General features: G+C 38.8%; 1 pseudogene; it reads left to right on the forward strand.

Annotated features, from left to right (window-relative positions):
• Window positions 1-1,326: 1,326 nt before the first annotated feature.
• LOC149207806 (adenine/guanine permease AZG1-like) lies at window positions 1,327-21,699 on the forward strand (annotated as a pseudogene).
• Window positions 21,700-22,233: the final 534 nt, after the last annotated feature.

Raw genomic sequence — 22,233 nt, forward strand, 5'->3', positions numbered from 1 at the left:
TATAATATAAAGTGTGGCTAGTTGCCTTAAGGGATTAGTCTTTCATAAATAGATTTACCGCAACCTTTTTGTTTTTACTCTGTTTTGTCCTGAGTTATTTCTTGTGTTTCATTTATCCTCTGTGTAGTTGCAATTTCCATGCCCCAACACAAAACTTACCTCGAGGCAACTGAGTTCTCATAAGACTTACCTTGCCACAACCTAATTCTGAGTGAGACTCCTCTCCTCTGTCCCCTAAAATTTTCTAATAATGGTTATGGAAGGTATGGCTCAAATCTTTTTTTAGAGTTTGGATTCGGTCTCTTTGTTTTGATGCTTAGTTGCTTAGTTGGGATTAATGGCTATTGTGTTTCATAATTAATGTAATATTGTGGAATATTGAGGAAACCCTCCTTTAGGCGGGCATAATTGCAACCTCTCGTTTTTTAATGAACTCTATATAAAAATGCCTCAGTTGGCATTAATGGCTATTGAGTTTCATGATTGATGTAATATTGAGGAAACCTCTCCTTTAGGCGTACATAATTGCAATCTCTGTTTTTTTTTTAATGAACTCCATGTCAAAATCTTTTGATTAATGAAAATCCTCGACACCAGCTTAAAAAACCTACATCTTTTTAAGTCTCTATTAACTATATCTTTCCAAGTCTCTATTGCAATATTTTGTCTGATTACATATGTTGGTGATGATTGTGGATCTGCGGATCACCAGCCATGCACTAAACTTGTCGTTGCCGCTGAAATGCAACTAACCACTACCACCTTTTATATCACATCTGATGTGAACCATTCGGTTGGTTTAGATGAATGTATCTGTAGAGAAAATTGGAGCTAATTCGTAAACCATATAATCATAAAAAGAATGATGAAGCATGCACTCCGGATTACTCGAAGCAATCAAAGTCAGCCAATGTCGTATGAGTCTCGTGGTTTTGGGCCGTCAATGCAGGTATAAATAGAAAAGTTGCTTTCGTTACTCAGATGAAACGGCATTTTTATCAAAGTAAAGGACCAACTCAGGCGTATAATATTAAGTTTCAATTTTCTTTGAAGGCCAGTCTTCGCATTAAAAGTATTTGATAAGACCTCTAATGTTGGAGGAAAATTAGGAAGGCACTATCATTTTATATCTGGCTGTAAATTCCAAAAGTCAAAGACCTTGATAAAATAAACTCATGCAAACATTAATTTAGAATAGATGTTGAGGTAAAAAACATGACTACGATGTATGTGCTGGTAGGGAACGGACTTTCAATCTTCATAGGGGAACACGAATTTTTTATTTTGACTACTGATAAAATAAATTCAAGGGCACCTATCAAAAACATGGCAGAGATGACAGAATTTATTCAGAATAGATGTGAAAGGGTCCGAAACATGGCCATAATCAGTTCACAGGTAAGCAAGTTCCAATCTCGCCAGGGTAGTCCTTTCAAGTTGTCAATGGTGGGGACCTGTAAATTTCTGTTATAAACAACGCATGCTTTCATTAATTAAATCTGCAAGCATGGTTGCTGCTTCTCCTTCGTTCTGGAAACGGTGGTCATATTCGTGTGCAGTAATTCAATTATTTCCTTTTAAACTCATGCTTTTCCAGCCAAATACAAAGTGTTCATAATTTGTGAGGGCATTGAAAATATGAGCTCAGTTTACTTTATCAGCAACTAACCATTCTTTGATACAGCTCATAATTTGTGAAGGCATTGAAAATATGAGCTCTGTTTACTTTATCAGCAACAAACCATTCTTTGGTACAGCTTTCACTGATTTAGTCAATATGTTGAACTGTCTCCCAAGTTTATGGCAAAAATGGGAACATGCAGAGGCCAAACTGAATGATAGAATCAACGAGAGTAGGATCGGAAGGTACTTCAAACTTGAAGGTCGGAAGACATGCTTTACAAAAGAAGTTCGGGCTGGAATTGCTACTTTCCTTACCATGGCATATATTTTAGCAGTAAACGCAAGTATCTTGACTGACTCTGGAGGAACATGCACTGTTGCCGACTTCACAGAGGTATGCAATGTTCCTGCCATATCTCCCCTTGACTGCCATGGTACATTAAAGGGCTCCAAGAGAAATTCTCGTACTGAACTCAAGCTAAGTGAAGCCTGGACCTGACCGTAAGTTTCCTCCACTGAATCGAGGCTATGAACAATGCTTAGAACGTACTAAGAGAGACCTTATAGTGGCCACAGCTGTTTGGTCCCTCATAGGATGTCTCATAATGGGACGCTCAGCAAACATGTTGGGTATTTTTGCTCGGGAAATACCAAAACCAATTCTCAAACACACACAGAGACAATACTCTGTTTTACTTTACTCCAGGATCTTTTTGTGCACAGGAAGACTCAAAATTTTTTTTACAGAGAGACAGAGTATTTCACCATAAAAAAACTTTCTATTCATTAAAACCTGATACAAAGATTTACCACTGTAAAATCATTTTCATATTCACTGCTGTGAAAAACAACTTACTGCTGTAACAAAAGTTTACATGATCTTAGTGCTGTAAAACAAAATTTACATTCACTGGTGTAAAAACAACTTAGGCTCCACCATTTTCTTTATGCACTGCTTGTGCAAAACCACACATGGTTTTTGCTATTCCAGAAATTACATCACCTGGTTCTTCTCATTTTACACACTGCTGTGTGTATATCTTTTACTGCGCCATCATTCTTTTTACGCTGCTGTAGAAAAACACTCTGTTCTCTCCCATGTGCGATACATTATGAAAAAAAAGTCAACACTAAAACCTATTACATACGATTTGCATTTTTTAGTACATGCTGTAAAAGACATAGACTTGTATTAAAACGTGCCCATACCTTTTCATAAAAAAAACTTACGAGCTCTATATAAAAACTTTAATATCCTACCTACCACTATGACATTTCATTAAGACGTATGGCCAACCAAAAGTTTAATCCACGCAATGAATTGATTTGACGTTTGTTGGTATGCAGCTTCAATCGATCAACGGTGGAGAACACGGGAGCTGATCCTATGGTGGAGAACGATATCGGAAGCCCTCACATGAGTGAACGATATCTCCCGATGGGTCAAACTTGCTTACGTCAGGCGAGAGCCACGTGCCTTCACCAAATTGCATCGGAGCAAAGAGTACGGAAACAGCTTTTCGTTTGATAGCGGTGCGATATGCCCTGGCCCGGTTTGTGGTTTCATGCTGGCGGTTTTGGACTGCGTACGTAGGGCGTTGAAATTACATTTTCAACACTCCCCTTTAATTTCAACAGCTGGGCATTCAGTCATACCCAAACACTTCCTCAAAAATTCAAAGCTTTTCTGATCCAGCGGCTTTGTCAAGATGTCCGCAACCTGTTCTTGAGTCCTGCAGTGTTCTAGGACAATTTCTCCATTGTTCACCAATTCTCTGATGTAGTGGAACCTAGTATCAATGTGTTTCGTTCTCTTATGAAACACTGAATTCTTTGACAATGCAATAGCAGAGCTATTGTCACAAAATATCACTGTCGCTTTTGCCTGCTCTTGGCCTAAGCTTCTCAACATTCTTCTCATCCACACTCCCTGACAAGCTGCTGCTGTCGCTGCCACATATTCAGCCTCTGCTGTAGACAATGCTACAATGGACTGCTTCTTAGAAGCCCATGAAATGGCTCCTGAACCCATATTAAAAACATAACCGGAAGTGCTCTTCCGATCATCTACACTTCCAGCCCAATCGCTATCAGTGTAACCAATTAAATCTGAACTTTCTGAGACACCATATAATATGCCAAACATTTTGGTACCTTTGACATACCTCAAAATTCTCTTTGTTGCCTGCCAATGTGCCTCCTTTGGCCTCTCCATGAATCTAGAAATCAAACTAACAGCATACATTAAATCAGGCCTAGTTGCTGTTAAATACATAAGGCTGCCTACAATGCTTTTATACAAGCTAGGATCAAAATCCTTGCTGCTGTCCTCTCTGCTGAGCTTTAATCCCATTACTGTGGGAGTGATTGCTGCCTTGCATTCTTCCATCTTAAATCTGCCCAAAACTTGATTTACATATCTTGCTTGAGATATAAAAATCCCTTTTTCATTTTGATCTACTTCTATGCCTAAGAAGTATCTCAACAAACCCATGTCAGTCATTTCAAATTCATCCTTCATGACTGATTTAAAATTTTCAATGAGCTGATCATCATTACCTGTGAAAATCACATCATCAACATACAAGACAACAATTAAAATTTTACCATCTTTTTCTTTGATGTAGACGGTGGGTTCTCCTTCACATTTGTCAAATTCATTATCCAATAGATATGAGTCTATCCTGCTGTACCATGCTCTTGGCGCTTGCTTCAGCCCATAAAGAGCTTTCTTCAATTTGCACACTTTGTGCTCTTCTCCTTTCTTCTCATATCCGAGAGGCTGTTCCACATAAACCTCTTCCATTAACACTCCATTTAGGAATGCTGACTTCACGTCCATTTGGTAGACTTTCCATTTGTTTTGTGCTGCTATGGACAGCACTGCTCTCACGGTTTCCATTCTTGCAACCGGTGCGAAAGTCTCCTCATAATCTCTTCCATACTGCTGCTTGTAGCCTTTGACAACCAGCCTTGCTTTATGCCTTTCAATCTTGCCTTCAGCATTGCTCTTGGTCTTATAGACCCATTTCACACCAATGACTTCTTTGCCTTTTGGTAACTCTACCAAATCCCATGTTTTGTTTCTCTCTATGGCATTCATCTCCTCATCCATAGCTTCTATCCATTTTCTATCATTAATTGCATCCTCGAAATGAATAGGATCATCAACATGACAGTACAAGGCAAATAAGGAATTCATTCCTTCATCATAAATTTCACTTAGATTTCTAAACTTCTTACCTCGTTCACTTGGTGTGCAAGTGCTTGATGATGCACTTGAATTTCCTCCTTGTGGTGTGCTTGGAGAAGCACTCTCATTGATCCTTAATGGTGTACCTTGCTGTCCTTGTGTTGGCGCTGCTATTTGGGGATTCATTTCAGCCACTTCCTCTTCATCTTCATCATGAGACAAACAGTTCTTGACATTCACTGTTTTCTCTATGCTTCCATCCCAAGCTTCCTCTTCAATGAATTGAACATCCCTGCTTACAAAGAACTTCTTGGTAGATGGGATGTACAGCCTGTAGGCTTTGGATTCATCACTGTATCCAATGAAAATGCATTTCTCCCCTTTGCTGTCCAACTTCCTCCTTAGCTGATCTGGTATGTGTGCATAGGCCACACACCCAAAAACTCTCATGTGGGTGACTCCTTGCTTTCTCCCACTCCATGCCTCTTCTGGCACTTTGTTCATCACTGCTTTTGTAGGACACCTGTTCAAAATATACACTGCACAATTTACAGCTTCAGCCCAATAGTCATTTGGCAAATGCTTTGCTTTCAGCATGCTCCTCGCCATATCCATGATGGTCCTGTTCTTCCTTTCAGCAACTCCATTTTGCTGCGGAGTGTACCTTGCTGTAAACTGTTTATGAATTCCATTTTCTCTACAAAATCTTAGGAATTCCTTGGAGATATACTCACCTCCTCTATCAGTTCTCAATACTTTTATGTGCAGCCCACTTTGGTTCTCCACAAGTGCTTTGAAATTTTGGAATTTCTCAAAGACTTCACTTTTGTTCTTGAGGAAATATATCCAAGTCTTTCTTGTAAAATCATCAATGAATGTTAGGAAATATTGGCTGCCAGCTAATGATGGAGCTTGCATTGGTCCACACAAATCTGAGTGGATAATCTCTAAGGGTGTCTTTGCCCTTATGCTTTTCCCTGATGGAAAACTTTCTCTGTGTTGTTTTCCCAAAATGCAGCCTTCACATAGGCTGTCCGGTTTCTCTATCAATGGTAATCCCTTTACCATTCCTTTTCTGCTCAATAAATTTAGACCTCCAAAATTTAGATGCCCAAATCTCAAGTGCCATAACCAGTTCTCATCCTTTGGCACGCTTTGGAAGGCCTCTTGGGTAACTGCTGCAATTTCTCCTTTGTTTTTCAAATCTGCCCGGATCCTGAGAGGGAACATCCTGTTCCTTGTCATCTTCACTTCAGCAATGCATCTTTTGCTGGGTGGTATGTCCATGATGGTGCACACATCATTTACAAAATAAACATTGTAACCCTTTTGGATAAGCTGTCCAACACTCAATAGGTTACATCTCATTCCGGGGACATAGTAGACATCTGCTATGGTTTTCCTTTCTCCTTGCTTTGTAAATATTTTTACCTCCCCTTTTCCCATAACAGAGACTTTGCTATCAGTTCCTAGTGTGACTTCTGATTTCATATTCTGATCTAAAGCAGAAAAGAAGGCTATGTTTCCTGTCATATGGTTGCTGCAACCTGAGTCTAAAAACCAATTTTCCTCACTGTTTGTTTCAGCCATGTTACAGGCTAACAACACATTACTTTGACTGCTGTTTTCTCTAGTAACATTTGTATTTTGTCTAGTGTTCATATCATGCTGTTTCTTTCTACAATCACTTGCATAATGTCCATACTTTTTGCAATAATAGCATTGAACATTAGATTTATCATACCTTTGTCCTTGAGCATGATATTGTCCTCCTTGTTGGCTGCTGCCTTGGCCTTGGTTCTGATTTGGATTGCTGCCTCTTCCTTGTGCATTTGATGAGTTGTTCCTTCCTCCTCTGTTCTGGCTTCTGCCTCTTCCTCTTCTGTTTCCTCTGCCTTGACCTCTTCCTCTTCCAAAGGACATCTGGGTCTTGAAGGCTTGCTCAAGAGATGAGTTTTCATTCCTACTCAACCTCTGCTCATGTGTTATCAGTGATGCATGTAGCTCATCAACTGAATAGTTTGAGAGATCCTTTGTCTCTTCAATGGTGGTGACTATGGCATCAAACCTTGAGGGTAAGACCCTCAATATTTTCTCCACAATCCTTCTATCTTCAATGGTTTCTCCATGGGTTCTCATTTGTGTGATTACACCAATCACATGAGTGAAGAATGAGTCAATGTTATCTGACTCCTTCATGTTCAGATTCTCAAAATCCTTCCTCAGCAATTGAAGTTTTGCTGTCTTCACTCTCTCCATGCCTTGATAGGCTGTCTTGAGGGTTTGCCATGCTTCATTGGCTGTCTTAGCTGCTGCTAACCTTGGAAACATACTCTGGTCTACTGCTAGATACAACAACACTCGGGCTTTTGAATCCTTCTTCCTATTGTTCTTAAGCAGATCCTTCTCTCCCTGAGTTAATGCATTGAACTCAGTTTCATCTGCTGGTTCTTCAAAGCCATCTTCAACTATTTCCCATAAGTCTTGGGAGGCAAGCAGGGCTGTCATAGTTATTGACCAATAATCATAGTTCTTCCCATTAAACTGTGGGAGCTGGGTGTTAAACAAACCCATACCAGTGCTTGTGCTGGCCATTCCTTGTATTCTGATCTATGCCACTAAATCCTTGACTGTGTGTTTAAACAGCTGATTGTTTCTTCAGCAACACAAAAAAAACTTTGTGAAATACCTGAGTATTCTCTTGACTGAGCCTTCACTTTGCTTGAGAAGTTTTACTGCTGCAATAGGTCCTTCTTTCAGCTTCTTTGTCACCTTCAAAGAGCCTAAGCCTGCTCTGATACCACTGTTGGGTATTTTTGCTGGGGAAATACCAAAACCAATTCTCAAACACACACACAGAGACAATACTCTGTTTTACTTTACTCCAGGATCTTTTTGTGCACAGGAAGACTCAAAAAAATTTTTACAGAGAGACAGAGTATTTCACCATAAAAAAACTTTCTATTCATTAAAACCTGATACAAAGATTTACCACTGTAAAATCATTTTCATATTCACTGCTGTGAAAAACAACTTACTGCTGTAACAAAAGTTTACATGATCTTACTGCTGTAAAACAAAATTTACATTCACTGGTGTAAAAACAACTTAGGCTCCACCATTTTCTTTATGCACTGTTTGTGCAAAACCACACATGGTTTTTGCTATTCCAGAAATTACATCACCTGGTTCTTCTCATTTTACACAGTGCTGTGTGTATATCTTTTACTGCGCCATCATTCTTTTTACGCTACTGTAGAAAAACACTCTGTTCTCTCCCATGTGCGATACATTATGAAAAAAAAGTCAACACTAAAACCTATTACATACGATTTGCATTTTTTAATACATGCCGTAAAAGACATAGACTTGTATTAAAACGTGCCCATACCTTTTCATAAAAAAAACTTACGAGCTCTATATAAAAACTTTAATATCCTACCTACCACTATGACATTTCATTAAGACGTATGGCCAACCAAAAGTTTAATCCACGCAATGAATTGATTTGACGTTTGTTGGTATGCAGCTTCAATCGATCAACGGTGGAGAACACGGGAGCTGATCCTACGGTGGAGAACGATATCGGAAGCCCTCACATGAGTGAACGATATCTCCCGATGGGTCAAACTTGCTTACGTCAGGCGAGAGCCACGTGCCTTCACCAAATTGCATCGGAGCAAAGAGTACGGAAACAGCTTTTCGTTTGATAGCGGTGCGATATGCCCTGGCCCGGTTTGTGGTTTCATGCTGGCGGTTTTGGACTGGGTACGTAGGGCGTTGAAATTACATTTTCAACAAAACATGGCCTTGGCACTTGCGCCAGGAATGGGAGCTAACGCCTATTTCGCCTACAATGTTGTAGGGTTCCATGGCTTGGGGAATGTTTCGTATAAAAGTGCCCTTACTGCTGTCTTTGTAGAGGGCTTTCTGTTTTTCATCATTTCAGCTCTTGGTTTGAGAACAAAGCTCGCAAAGATGATACCGAGACCCGTTCGCTTCTCATCTGAGGCGGGGCTCGGGCTGTTTCTTGCCTTCATACGCCTCCAATCCGACCAAGAGATTGGCCTCGTGGGTTTCAGCCCCTCAACTCTTCTCACAATCTCTACTTGCCCCAGCCAATATTAGAGCCAGTTGGCTCCTGTTACAACAGTGAATGGAACCCTAGTACTAATTCCCGGTGCAGCTGCTTCAGCTGAGATACTCTGCACCAGCCATCGCATGGAAAGCCCAACGTCGTGGCTAGGAATAGCGTGCTTCGTCATCATAAGTTATTGTTCGATGAAGGAAACAAAGGGAGCCATGATTTATGGGATTCTTTTCGTGACCTTCGTGTCCTGGATTAGAGGTACTCAGGTGACCTATTTCCCATACACTCCCCAAGGAAACCAGTCATTCGAATACTTTAAGAAGATCGCAGATGTTCATAATATTGAAAGCACTGCAGGAGCGTTCAGCTTCGCAGATTTTAGAGAAAATGAGCTCTGGGTTGCTCTTGTCACATTTCTCTACGTTGATTTGTTGGACACAACTGGAACGCTATATTCCATGGCGAAGTTTGCGGGATTTGTGGATGAGAAAGGTGAGTTTGAAGGCCAATATTTTGCATACATGAGCGATGCGGCTGCCATTGTTGTTGGGTCAGCTCTTGGGACGTCTCCTGTGACAGTGTTTATTGAGTCCTCGACCGGTATTCGGGAGGGAGGTCGAACGGGATTGAGAGTAGTGTGGGATTTTATTTATTTCTGGCACTGTATTTCACTCCTCTTCTAGCAGCCATCCCACCTTGGGCCGTTGGGCCTCCCCTCATCGCCGTGGGTGTGATGATGACGAAGGCAGTTGTGGATATTGAGTGGGAGAACATGAAGGAAGTGATCCCTGCTTTCATTGCCATGGTGTGCCTCTTACTTACTCCTTTTCTTATTGATTGATTGCTGGCATCAGGAGTTATATCGTTCTCCATTCCTGGGACCCGGTTGTATATGGGCTAAGACATCTCAGGATATATATGGAAAATTCACATAAAGCTATCTCCAGCTCTTCCACTCAGCTGTCAGGGAATGTTTGATGTAGACAATTGCCAATTCTAATTGCAGAAGTTCCGGACGTAGTTTAGTTAGTTTTTACTTATAATAGTTTGCTTTCCATTCATGTGAAAGCATAGACCATGTTTCTTCATGGTATGTTGGCTTTATTACTAAAATGGGTTCTTAAAACTTTTATCAGATAGTCACTTTGGAATAATTATGAATGATTCGACCAAACCGCTCTGGTTGTGTCTGTTCTTTTTCCGCCGTTCGCAGCTAGCAGGGATCAAAAGTTACGTCGTGATTGCGCATCCAAAACCACGGTCAGATAAAGCTTAGAAACAAAACACTCAATTGTTGGCTATGTTTCTTTGAACATTGATCATAATTTTACATTAAATTTTGATTTACGGATGATTCCATCCTATTTGAAAGGCTTTTTTATGAATGATTTACTGATGATTCCATGCTATTTGAAAGTAATTTTTTATTTTTATTTTATGATTTCCTAATCAATCCGTTCCCTGCATATAAACATGCATTAAAATATTTAAGTGAAATCGGTGCTTCGATTTGATTTTTGTGGTTTGCGGGGCAAATATTCCACTCAAGTGATCCTATCCGCTTTTTTAGTATTAAGTACCAATCGTCTCAGCATCCAGAGATAGAGATAGAGATAGCTGGTTGCTGAAGAAAATTTTTAAAATTTCTTACCTTGAATCATATAATTCTTTTTTTCTTTTTTTTAATTCTCTATTTCGAATCATATAAAAAAATTATGATAGATATTTATTTTGTGTAAAAATATTGGAAATTTTGATGTTTTCAAAAATAGTAGAAAGTAAATTGAATTGTAGTTTATGAAAAATAAACAAACATGAAGGCATGATTACCTCTTTTAGTGAGTGAAGCAAATTTAGATGTCATAATATTTTGTTCAACTTTCTAAGTTCAATATTTTAAATAATCTTTCTAAATAAGTATTTTATAGCAATCTGTAAATTTGGTAATATAATTGAAATTGTTTATAATTACTTAATTAAAAAATTATGCTGTGAAAATGATATTGATAAATATTTTATAATTAATAGGTTATAAAATAGTTATTTTATATAAATATTTTCTACTTATATAAAAAAAATTAAATTTATTTAACCATTCAATTTGAAATATAATTTTACTCTTCAAATTTAATACCAAATAACTAATATATAACTAAAATATATCATATTACCCTATAGTATTAATAATTTCTTAATAAGTATTATAATTTTCTTAATATTAATACATGTACATAGACACATTAATATTATCAACTTATAATATCTAATAATAGGATGAGCAAGATTGACCACCTGAAAGTCAATGCAATAAAGTCCCATTTTTCTTTACAACTTACGATTTGAATCATATTCTTCTTCTTTTTTTCTGGAAGTTTTACATTAAAAGCTCAACAATGGTCAATGCCCCAAAAATCACAAGATTAAGATCTCATGCACTACTAATAGGCCCATTGCATCGAATACCTAAACATTCAATATGAAAATCCAAATAGAGTTTGCCATGTTGAAAGTACACAACCGAGAAAAACTCACACAGCTAAAAATGTAGAGAGCAACACACAAAATACAGCTACGATTGTTCAATTAAACCAAAAAAACGTTAACATGAATTCACAGAACAACCAAAAGTCAAAGCAGCTACCACTGCTTACAATTCGGACGGTTAATTAGGACTGCATTTTTTTTTATCGGTGATAAACTCATTTTATACCAACACTAAATTGGTTGATTGTTTTTTGAGATTGATATGGTTATGATGGCTTAATTATTTCCAACACTCCCCCTTAATTACCAGTGACAACATAATTTTGACTCAACATAACTTAAACATGCCGGCTGGTCTAAGTCTCAACTAGGCTTACAATGACTGAAAAACTTTGACATGAGCTCCTTGGCTAGATTTCTTTTTCCTTTTCTTCCACATCATGTATCCTTTGAACTGCTTCACCTTTGCCCTTTTGTTGTATGCTCCAAATTTTAGTTTCTTCATTTGATGTTGGAGCTCTTCCATCATGATATCTTTGTTTATCTTAAAAACATATAAAATAATTTCAGTTTGTCCATAGTTGTCTTCTACTTCTTTAAAAATATGTTTGTATGTGGATTGCTGCCACTTGTCATCTTCTATAGTTTTTTCTTCAGAATCAATCTTCTGATTATCGATTTGTTTCAACATAAGTTCATAATAGAATTTTATCTCTTCACGACTCCAATACATGAAAATTTCATTGACATTTTCATTTTCAACATTGCTCTTGTTGTCTTCAACATTCATAGTTGCAACTTCTATGCATACATCATCAACACATGGTGTTTCAAGAAATGCTTCAAGGAAATTTAATTCTTCTTCAAATTTTGTTGTTTTATCTCAATTTCTTCTAACATTTGCACACACAAAATCAATGTTAAGTTTATATAAAAAAAATATCTTCATAACCATATTGGTTCTCTTCATTCTTCTCTGGAATGAGAGCTTTCTTCTCTTCTTCCTCTTTGACTCTGTCGATGCCTCATAATCTTGATTCTTCACCTCTACTCCTACAAACAAATTATTTTCCTGTTGGTTTCTAGACACAAGTGGATTTCTCTCACCAAATAACAACATATCAATAAGGAGTTTTTTCTGCATCATTTGCAACCACTTATCACCACTGAATTGTTCTTTATGAAAGTTAATATCAACAATTTCAATTGTTGGATCCATTGAATCAGTCTCTTCTCCATTGGTAACATTATCTATGCAAAAATCATCTCTTGCTGGTAACACACCATCAGCATCGTGATCTACTTTCAAGTGAGATTCACCAAACTCTTCATCTATTTCTAGTCTGCTCTTAGAGATCCATCTTCATTTTCATCTTCAAGCACTGCTACAATAGGCTGAAAATTACTATTATCCTTGACTAGATTACTCCCCTTTGCACCAAATTCTACTTCTAGGATCTTCCATGCTTCCTTGGAAGTTGTAGATTTTGCTACCTTGTAAAAAAAATCTCATCCAAACCCTATTTTATAAAATTCAATGCTAAAGCATCGCATACTTCATCATATGGGTTATTAGAGTGATACTCAATTAAATCTTTAGCTCGAACAAAAGTTAGCATTTTGATAACCCAAAAATCAAAATATTTACGAGTAAACTTAGGAGGTGGCAGAAAATCAAAGCTATACAAATCAACCTCCATCTCTTCTTCATCTTGTGCTAAACTTCTCAGTTCCTTGGGTGCGACCTGAACCTCTATAAACATGGCATCAATCTCTGTCTCTCTGTTTTGATTCGTTTTCTTAATCTTCTCCAGTCTCGCTTTGTGACCCATGGTTGTTGTATTTCCTCTATCTTATGGATGATTTCCTAATTGCATGAGGCTATCTTCCATATCACCCTCGAAAAAAAAAATATGATTTTTAATATGTGCCCTGTAAGGCATAATCTTCAAATTGTCTCCTAATAGATGAAAACACACGATTTTGGTGCATCTATGGTCGGATTAGCCTTATCATATTAGATGCGATATATTCAATCTCAGGGACAAATACATGGCACCGATAACACACTAAACTAAAGATGTCGTTGGCATCATCCAGCGCCATAACTCATACGAGCACGAACAATGATACTCATGTCATCTAGAGAATACAATAACATTATTATATTGAGTACTATCAGGGCTCTATTCATTTTTTTCTTCAATGACAAAGTGGATGTTACTATTAAGTCTGTTGAATATGCTGCAAAGAACCAGAACACCTAAATAAAAACCTAAGTGCATCCACTGCCTTGTTGGGAATAATGTTTAATTAGTTATGTAAATTACTGACAAAGTAGCCAGCAGATTTTGTGTTATGTGAAAAATTAAAGCAGTAGATTGTTAGGGTGGTCACTGCTGGAAAGCACTGGAAATTAGCTATAATGCCAGTAGATTTATTTCAGAGTTGATTGGTAAACATTTTAGTAATAATTTTACTCTTTAAGAATGTAGTTAATGGTTCAATTAATATATGAGATTTGCAGCATTTTTTAGCTCGCACAGCAACTGTTTTTTTATTTGTTTTATCTTTTTTTGTATGTATTTTTCTTCATAGTACTGTTGGCTTCTCAGTTGGCTGGAAATAAGTCATTTCATATTCTAAAAGTGGTATCAGAGCTAGTAAAATTCTTTTGGGTTAAAGTTGTATTGTTGGAATTTCACCAAAGTTAATCATGTCGAATTCTAACCAGATGCTAGTTCCAGAATTTGATGGGAACGATTATGATTATTGGTGCATTAAGATGCTAACCTTTTTTATTGGAAAAGGTTTGTGGGAGATTGTTGAATCAGGATATGAGGAGCCAACTGATTGGAATTCTCTTACAGCCAATGAAAGAACAACAAGAAAGGAAGCAAGGAAGAAGAATTCTCAAGCTTTGTTTCACATTCATATAGCTCTTGATAAGAGCTTATTTCCAAGAATATCAGGAGCAAAAACTACCAAAGCTGCCTGGGAGACTCTACAAGGAGCTTACCAAGGTAGTGATCAAGTTAAGGTGGTCAAGCTTCAGACATTGAAGCAAGAGCTTGAGAATTTGAAGATGCAAGAAGCTGAAAGTGTCAGTGACTATTGTGTGAGAGTCAAAGATGTGGTCAATAAAATGGCTACACTTGGAGAAACTGTAAGTAATGAAGTTTTAATTAAAAATGTATTAAGATCTTCAACACATAGATGGAATCATGTTGCAATAATCATGGAGGAAAGTAAGGATTTGACAAAACTACAGTTTGATGAATTGGTTGGATCTTTGATATCTAATGAAGAAAGATTGAAGGAAACTTTTGAAGAGGTAGAGGAAGAGGTGGCTCAAGTGGAAGAGGTAGTTTCAGAGGAAGAGGTAGAGGTAGATTTGATAAGAGAAATGTTCAATGTTACTATTGTAACAGGTATGGCCACTTTGAAAGAGAATGCAGATTGAAAGAAGGTAAAAATGCTAATTATGCTCAAGAAAGTGGTGAGTATCCTCCAGATCACTTATTTTTATCTTATGCCAAAGGTGAAAATACTAGTAAAGATGTTTGGTACCTAGATTCTGGATGCTCTAACCATATGACAAGGAATGAGAAGTTGTTTTCAGCAAAGGATGGAAGTTTCAAATCCAAGATCCAACTTGGTGATGATAAATCATTGGAGGTTGCTGCCAAAGGAGCTATGGAGGTCCAAACAAAAGAAGGTATAAAGAGTATTCATGACATTTATTATACTCCACAATTGAAGCATAATTTATTGAGTGTTGGGCAGCTATGTGAGAAAAATTATAAAGTAGTCTTTGAAAATAAGACAAGTACTATCTATGATAAAAATAATGGAAATAGGGTGATCATTGTTGTGCCTATGACAAGAAATAGGATGTTTCCCTTGAGGTTTGATGAACATAACATCAATCTTGCAAATATGGCTTATGAGGATTCAAGTTGGTTATGGCATCTTAGGTATGGGCATTTAAATTTTCAGAGTTTGAAGTTTCTAACCTCACATGCATTAGTTTCTGGTTTGCCCAAGGTAGAAGAGCATAAGGAGGTTTGTGAATGATGTGCTAAAGGAAAGCATGCAAGGGAAAGGTTTCCAAAGGGTAGTGCATGGAGGGCTCATCACCCACTTCATCTTGTTCATTCAAACATATGTGGTCCTATGCAGACTAAGAGTTTGGGTAAGTCATCATATTTCATCACTTTTATTGATGATTACTCACGAAATTGTTGGGTATATTTTTTGAAGGCCAAAAGTGAAGCCTTGGATACATTTAAGAAGTTCAAAGCTCTTGTAGAAAATGAGAGAGGGGGCAAGATCAAATGTTTGTGGACTGACCATGGAGGAGAATTCTGCTCAAAAGCTTTCCAGAGTTATTGTGATATGAATGGCATCAGGAGGCAACATACTACAGCATACACACCCCAGCAGAATGGCATAGATGAAAGAAAAAATTGTACTGTGGTTGAAATGGCAAGATGCATGCTACAAACTAAGGGATTGAGCAACTCTTATTGGGGAGATGCAGTTAGGTAGTGTACATCCTCAACCGTAGCCCCACCAGTGCACTAGAAAAGATGAATCCTTATGAAGCTTGGTATGGAAAAAGACCTAATGTTAATCATTTCAAAGTTTTTGGTTGTTTGGCTTATGTGCATGTACCTGATTAGAATAGAAAAAAGTTAGATGCAAAGAGTGAGTTATGTATTTTTATTGGGTATAGTCAGACAAGCAAGGCTTATAAATTGTATAATCCTCTAACTAACAAGCTTATTGTCTTAAGAGATGTAATTTTTGATGAAGGGGGAGTTTATAGTCATAAAAAAGGCCATGTTGAGAAGACAAAATCTATTTTGAATGATGATATAATTGTTGATAATGATCATGAGCAGCCAACTAATGTTTCTGTAACTAGTGGCTTAACTCCACCAAGCAGCCCTTCATCAATTTCTTCAACATCAAGTTCAAGTCCAACTTCTTCTCCAAGTTCTACAAGGAAGGTAAGAATATTGAGTGATATTTATGAGAGGAGTGCAAATCAAACACATGAAGAAAGCCCAATAGGTGAGATAGTCAATTTTGCTTTATTAGCCAAGGCTGAATTTGAACCATCATGTTTTGAAGATGCATGTACTAATGAGGTTTGGATGCAAGCCATGCAAGAAGAGATGGATTCCATTCAAAGGAATGACACTTGGAAGTTGACAGAGCTTCCACATGACAAGAAAAAGATTGGCACCAAATGGGTCTATAAGACTAAATTTAACAGCGATGGGAGTGTTGAAAGACACAAAGCAAGATTAGTTGCTAAAGGATTCACACAAAAGTATTGAATTGATTATGAAGAGACATTTGCACCAGTAGCAAGACAGGAGACCATTAGAATGTTGATTTCATTAGCAGCTCATAAAAAGTGGAGCATACATCATATGGATGTGAAAAGTGCCTTCTTGAATGGGTACTTAGAAGAGGAAGTATATGTGGAGTAGCCACAAGGTTTTGAAGTGGAAGGAAAGGAGAATAATGTCTACAAGTTGAAGAAGGCTTTGTATGGCCTTAAGAAAGCACCAAGAGCATGGTATGCAAGGATTGATGGATACTTTCAAGAAAATGGCTTCCAGAGAAGTAAGAATGATCCTACCCTTTACTACAAACAAGAAGGTATTGATATTCTAATCATAAGTTTGTATGTTGGTGATATATTGTATATGGGTAGTAGTTTTAAGATGAATCATAAATTCAAAGTTGCTATGATGAGTGAATTTGAGATGAAAGATCTAGGCATCATGAAATATTTTCTAGGAATGGAGGTTTATCAAAGTAAGGATGAGATTTTCGTTTGTCAGACAAAGTATGCACAGGATATGCTAAATAAATTTGATATGCTTGATTGTAATCCATCACCTACTCCAAGTGCTCATGGAGAGGTATTATGTAGAGATGATGGTGCTGATTTAGTTGATGAGAAAACTTACAGAAGTATTGTGGGGAGCTTGATATTTCTAACCCACACAAGGCCTGATATTACATATTTAGTTTCACTTGTTTCAAGATATATGAAAAATCCATCTGAAATACATATGAAGGCAGCCAAGAGGATTTTAAGGTATGTGAAAGGACTCTAAATTTTGGTATTCATTATTACTCTTCTGAAAAGTTCAATCTTGTTGGATTTAGTGATTCAGATTGGGGAGGTAGTCTTGATGACCGTAAGTCCACATCTAGAAATTGTTTCTCTTTTGGTTCTGGTTTGATTACATGGAGCTCAAAAAAACAAAGCATTGTTGCCCTCTCATCCACAAAAGCGGAGTATGTTGCAGTTACCTCAGTAGGTACACAAGCTATTTGGCTCAGAAAAATTTTGGAAGAAATTGGAGAAAAACAGATTCATCCTACACTGATTTATTGTGATAATGTAAGTGCCATCAAGTTAGCAAAGAATCCAGTTCATCACAGCAGGACAAAGCATTTTGACCTGAAATATCACTTCATTAGAGATTTGGCGCAAAAGAAGGATATTGAATTGAAACATATAAATACTCAGCATCAACTAGCAGATATCTTCACTAAAGCAGTTGCAAAAGATCAGTTTTTGGCACTACGAGATAAGATAGTAAATCCTCATTAATCATTAAGGGGGAGTGTTGGGAATAATGTTTAATTAGTTATGTAAATTACTGACAAAGTAGCCAGCATATTTTGTGTTCTGTGAAAAATTAAAACAGCAGATTGTTAGGGTGGTCACTGCTGGAAAGTGCTGGAAATTAGCTGTAATGCCAGTAGATTTATTTCACAGTTGATTGATAAACACTTTAGTAATAATTTTACTCTTTAAAAATGTAGTTAATGGTTCAATTAATATATGAGATTTGCAGCATTTTTTAGCTCACACTGCAACTGTGTTTTTATTTGTTTTATTTGTTTTATCTTTTTTTGTATGTATTTTTCTTCATAGTACTGTTAGTGTAAGGCCTTCGCAACTCGGGCAGGCGAGCAACGGGCGCACAGCACGGCGGGCGCACACGGGTGCGACGAGCGGGCGGACGTGCGACGGGCGGGCGCTCCTTGGTGCGACGAGCGGGCGGACGTGCGACGGGCGGGCGCTCCTATGCGACGAACCTCCGAACCTTATGCGACAATAAAATGCGACGATATATGAGAGCACATGATACTTAGTGCGAAAATGAAAGAAGAGCGAAAGGTTTATACCTTGGTTAAGAGGCTTGCACGATGGAGCAAAGCCGACTTACACATTGGCTATGTTATGGCGTTATAACATGTTTTATGGGGTCGGCCTTAAGGCTGGACACCCCTTAACATTTGAGCAGGCATGCGTATATATTAGAGGACGCAGAGCTCATTTGGAACAAGCAACTTCGCATCTCTCTCTTCTACGCATTGGACAGGGGTAAAAGGAAGGCGCAGAGATAAGGTAGAGTGCGCATAACTCATGCGCTCTACAGTAGAAGTGCGCAGTTTTACCGGGAGTCAAGTGTAGGTGTTGAGGTACGGTTTTGAGGTGGATTTGTGCAGAACTTAAAGGAGGAGTTCTTGGTGTCTCGGGTGAGCACCCTCCTACCGTATGAGGTTGGCACATGTATTGTAAAGGCTGTCTATGCCTTGGTTGTAAATTATTCTAAGTATAGACTTGGAGTTTTGCCAAGTATACTTGATGATGTATTATTGAAGAACTGTTATAATATATTATTGTTGGGCAGACTGTTCGGGAGTTGCCCCTCCCTTTATACTTGTTTGCAATTGTTGATGTTCTTGGTTAATTGCATATGGATAATGAATGAGTATGGGCTTCATTAAGTATAAAGGATAAAGGCATTTTACTTGGTTGCGAAACACAAACTAAGTAAGGACGAGTGAATTAGGCGTAGTACATGCGCACGAGTATTGGTGAAAAGAAAGTGTTCGGTGGTGCCGCAACTCGCCGGCACGGTTGAAAGACCACCGTAGGCTTGGGGGCGTGACAGTTGGTATCAGAGCAAGGTTTGCTCGTGACGAAGTGCAGGTGTATATACACTTGGAAATTTGACAGTTGATGTTGAGCAGGGTTGCTCGTGACAAGTACTGCAGGTGAAGGAAACCGTTTCACACGAAGTGGAACAAGGGTTGGTTCTGATTGCAGGTAACTTGGTGAAAATGTCTATCTTGCAGAAATTGGGTTATGCTACCTTTGAAGAATTTGAAGGAGACCTACTTGAAGAGTCAAGGGAAGTAAAACAAGGATTTGCAGATTGTAGCAAAAGATTGTTTGAAACAAGGATTGCTCTTCGTGCCTTGGCTAAAGAAGGGGTTTCTAATCAGAGTGAGGAAGAAGCCTCTCGACTTGCAAAGGAGGTGGTCTTGCTTGAAGCAGAATTCAAGGAACTAGAGATAAGACATGAATTGAATCAGAAAAAGTGGGATTGCCTAGCTCTTGAGGTAAGGCATCTCAAAGCCTTGAAGAGAAAGGTTGAATCTGATGGAAAGAATGGAGAAAGTGGGGAGAGGACCTCACGAATAGGGAAACACTTAGTGGAAGACTCTTCTACTGATCTTCACAATGGAGCTACAAGTGAAGGAAGCCCAAGGGCTACTTCAAAGGCAGTGGTTGATGAGGATTATGAGAGAAGAGATCTTGAAAGGAACAGATTGGAGTATGTTCAGATGAAGGTTGGAGGTGCTGATGTACTCACTATGGTGGATAGTGGGGCTTCTCACAACTTCATGAGTGAAGATACTGCGAGAAGAATTGGGCTGAAATTTGTACCGGTGAAGGCACAAATGAAGACAGTGAATTCTCCTCCTATGGAGATTCTTGGTATAGCTGAGAGGGTGGACACAACACTTGGTGAGTGGACCGGGAAGGTGGACTTCACTATAGTGCGGATTGATGACTATGAAGCTGTATTAGGGATGGAATTCATGAAACAATTTGAGGCTATGATTGTACCACTTTTGAGGAAACTCTACATTTATGATGGAAGGGAAGATGTACCCATTGGTGTTCCAACCATTGGTGTGACGAAACCTGATAAAAAATTAGGAGGTATGCAAATGGAGGATAAGGAGAAGGTGAACAAGCAGTTGTCCACTATTGAGGCAAAGCTTGTGGAGCAGTCATTGGTCATTAAATCACTTTCAGATAGCATCTTGGATTTGTCAAGAAGGCTAGAGCTGGTGGAGGATGATGATGATGTTGAGGAGGTGTATGTGAGACCGGATGTCCAGAAGGAAGACCGGGAGGCATATCTACAAAGGATGGAGATTGAGGATCCTGATAGATGGATTGAGTTGATTAGTGAGGGAGAGCCTTCAGGCTCTACTCCCTCTACATCTTATTAGATGGAAAAAGAAGATGGGGCTCATTGTTAGCTGCTCATGGTAGTGAGTCCTTAAACATGTTGAGCAGGTATGATTGATGGTGCAGGGATGGCTTGGCATCAAGCATCATGACATGTTGCAGATGGATGGAGTTTCCATGGACCTGAGCATGGAATGTAGAGATGGATTCTTGATGAGTCGAGGATGTGGCGGATGTTTGAGGAACAATTAATGAGGACATGAGGATGTTCACTCTCATGGATTAGCTACCCAACTAGTTCAGACATGGGGTCGCGAAGTGTACAGAGATGTGTTGGCATTATGTTGGAGTATCATGACAGAGGTTCACATGATGACATATGGATCAAGATGACTACTGATATATTGTTGAGATGAGATGTTGACACATGGTTGAGGTGTGTTAGCACTTGTTGACATAACATGGGCAGTTTTGCACATGGTGATGGTGATATGATGGAGTTGACACATTGCTGCAGTGGACATGTGGCTTGAGTTGGAGGGATCAAACCTTCCATGGTGGAGAGCAGCATGAGGAGAATGTGACAGAGTGGTCAATGATCATGGACATCTGATATATGATATACATTAGTATGAAGTATCTTGGTGACAGTTGGTTGCTAAGGTGGAGCATGATGGAGATGGGATTCTACATATGTTGCAGGGATGTTTGCCTTATGTGGAGGAGTTGACATCATGGTTGATGATGATCTTGGTGGAGAGAGCTACCGGGATGGTATGTTGTTGAGGACGACAACGATTTCAGGTGGAGGAGGATGTAAGGCCTTTGCAACTCGGGCAGGCGAGCGACGGGCACACGGCACGGCGGGCGCACATGGGTGCGACGAGCGGGCGGACGTGCGACGGGCGGGCGCTCCTTGGTGCGACGAGCGGGCGAGTGGGCGCTCCTATGCGACGAACCTCCGAACCTTATGCGACAATAAAATGCGACGATATATGAGAGCACATGATACTTAGTGCGAAAATGAAAGAAGAGCGAAAGGTTTATACCTTGGTTAAGAGGCTTGCACGATGGAGCAAAGCCAACTTACACATTGGCTATGTTATGGCGTTATAACATGTTTTATGGGGTCGGCCTTAAGGCTGGACACCCCTTAACATTTGAGCAAGCATGCGTATATATTAGAGGACGCAGAGCTCATTTGGAACAAGCAACTTCGCATCTCTCTCTTCTACGCATTGGACAGGGGTAAAAGGAAGGCGCAGAGATAAGGTAGAGTGCGCATAACTCATGCGCTCTACAATAGAAGTGCGCATTTTTACCGGGAGTCAAGTGTAGGTGTTGAGGTACGGTTTTGAGGTGGATTTGTGCAGAACTTAAAGGAGGAGTTCTTGGTGTCTCGGGTGAGCACCCTCCTACCGTATGAGGTTGGCACATGTATTGTAAAGGCTGTCTATGCCTTGGTTGTAAATTATTCTAAGTATAGACTTGGAGTTTTGCCAAGTATACTTGATGATGTATTATTGAAGAACT

This window comes from Pinus tabuliformis, chromosome 1_2, assembly GCF_031772625.1.
Source record: "Pinus tabuliformis cultivar Carrire ecotype Pingquan chromosome 1_2, CPIR1, whole genome shotgun sequence".
Lineage (NCBI taxonomy): Eukaryota > Viridiplantae > Streptophyta > Pinopsida > Pinales > Pinaceae > Pinus > Pinus tabuliformis.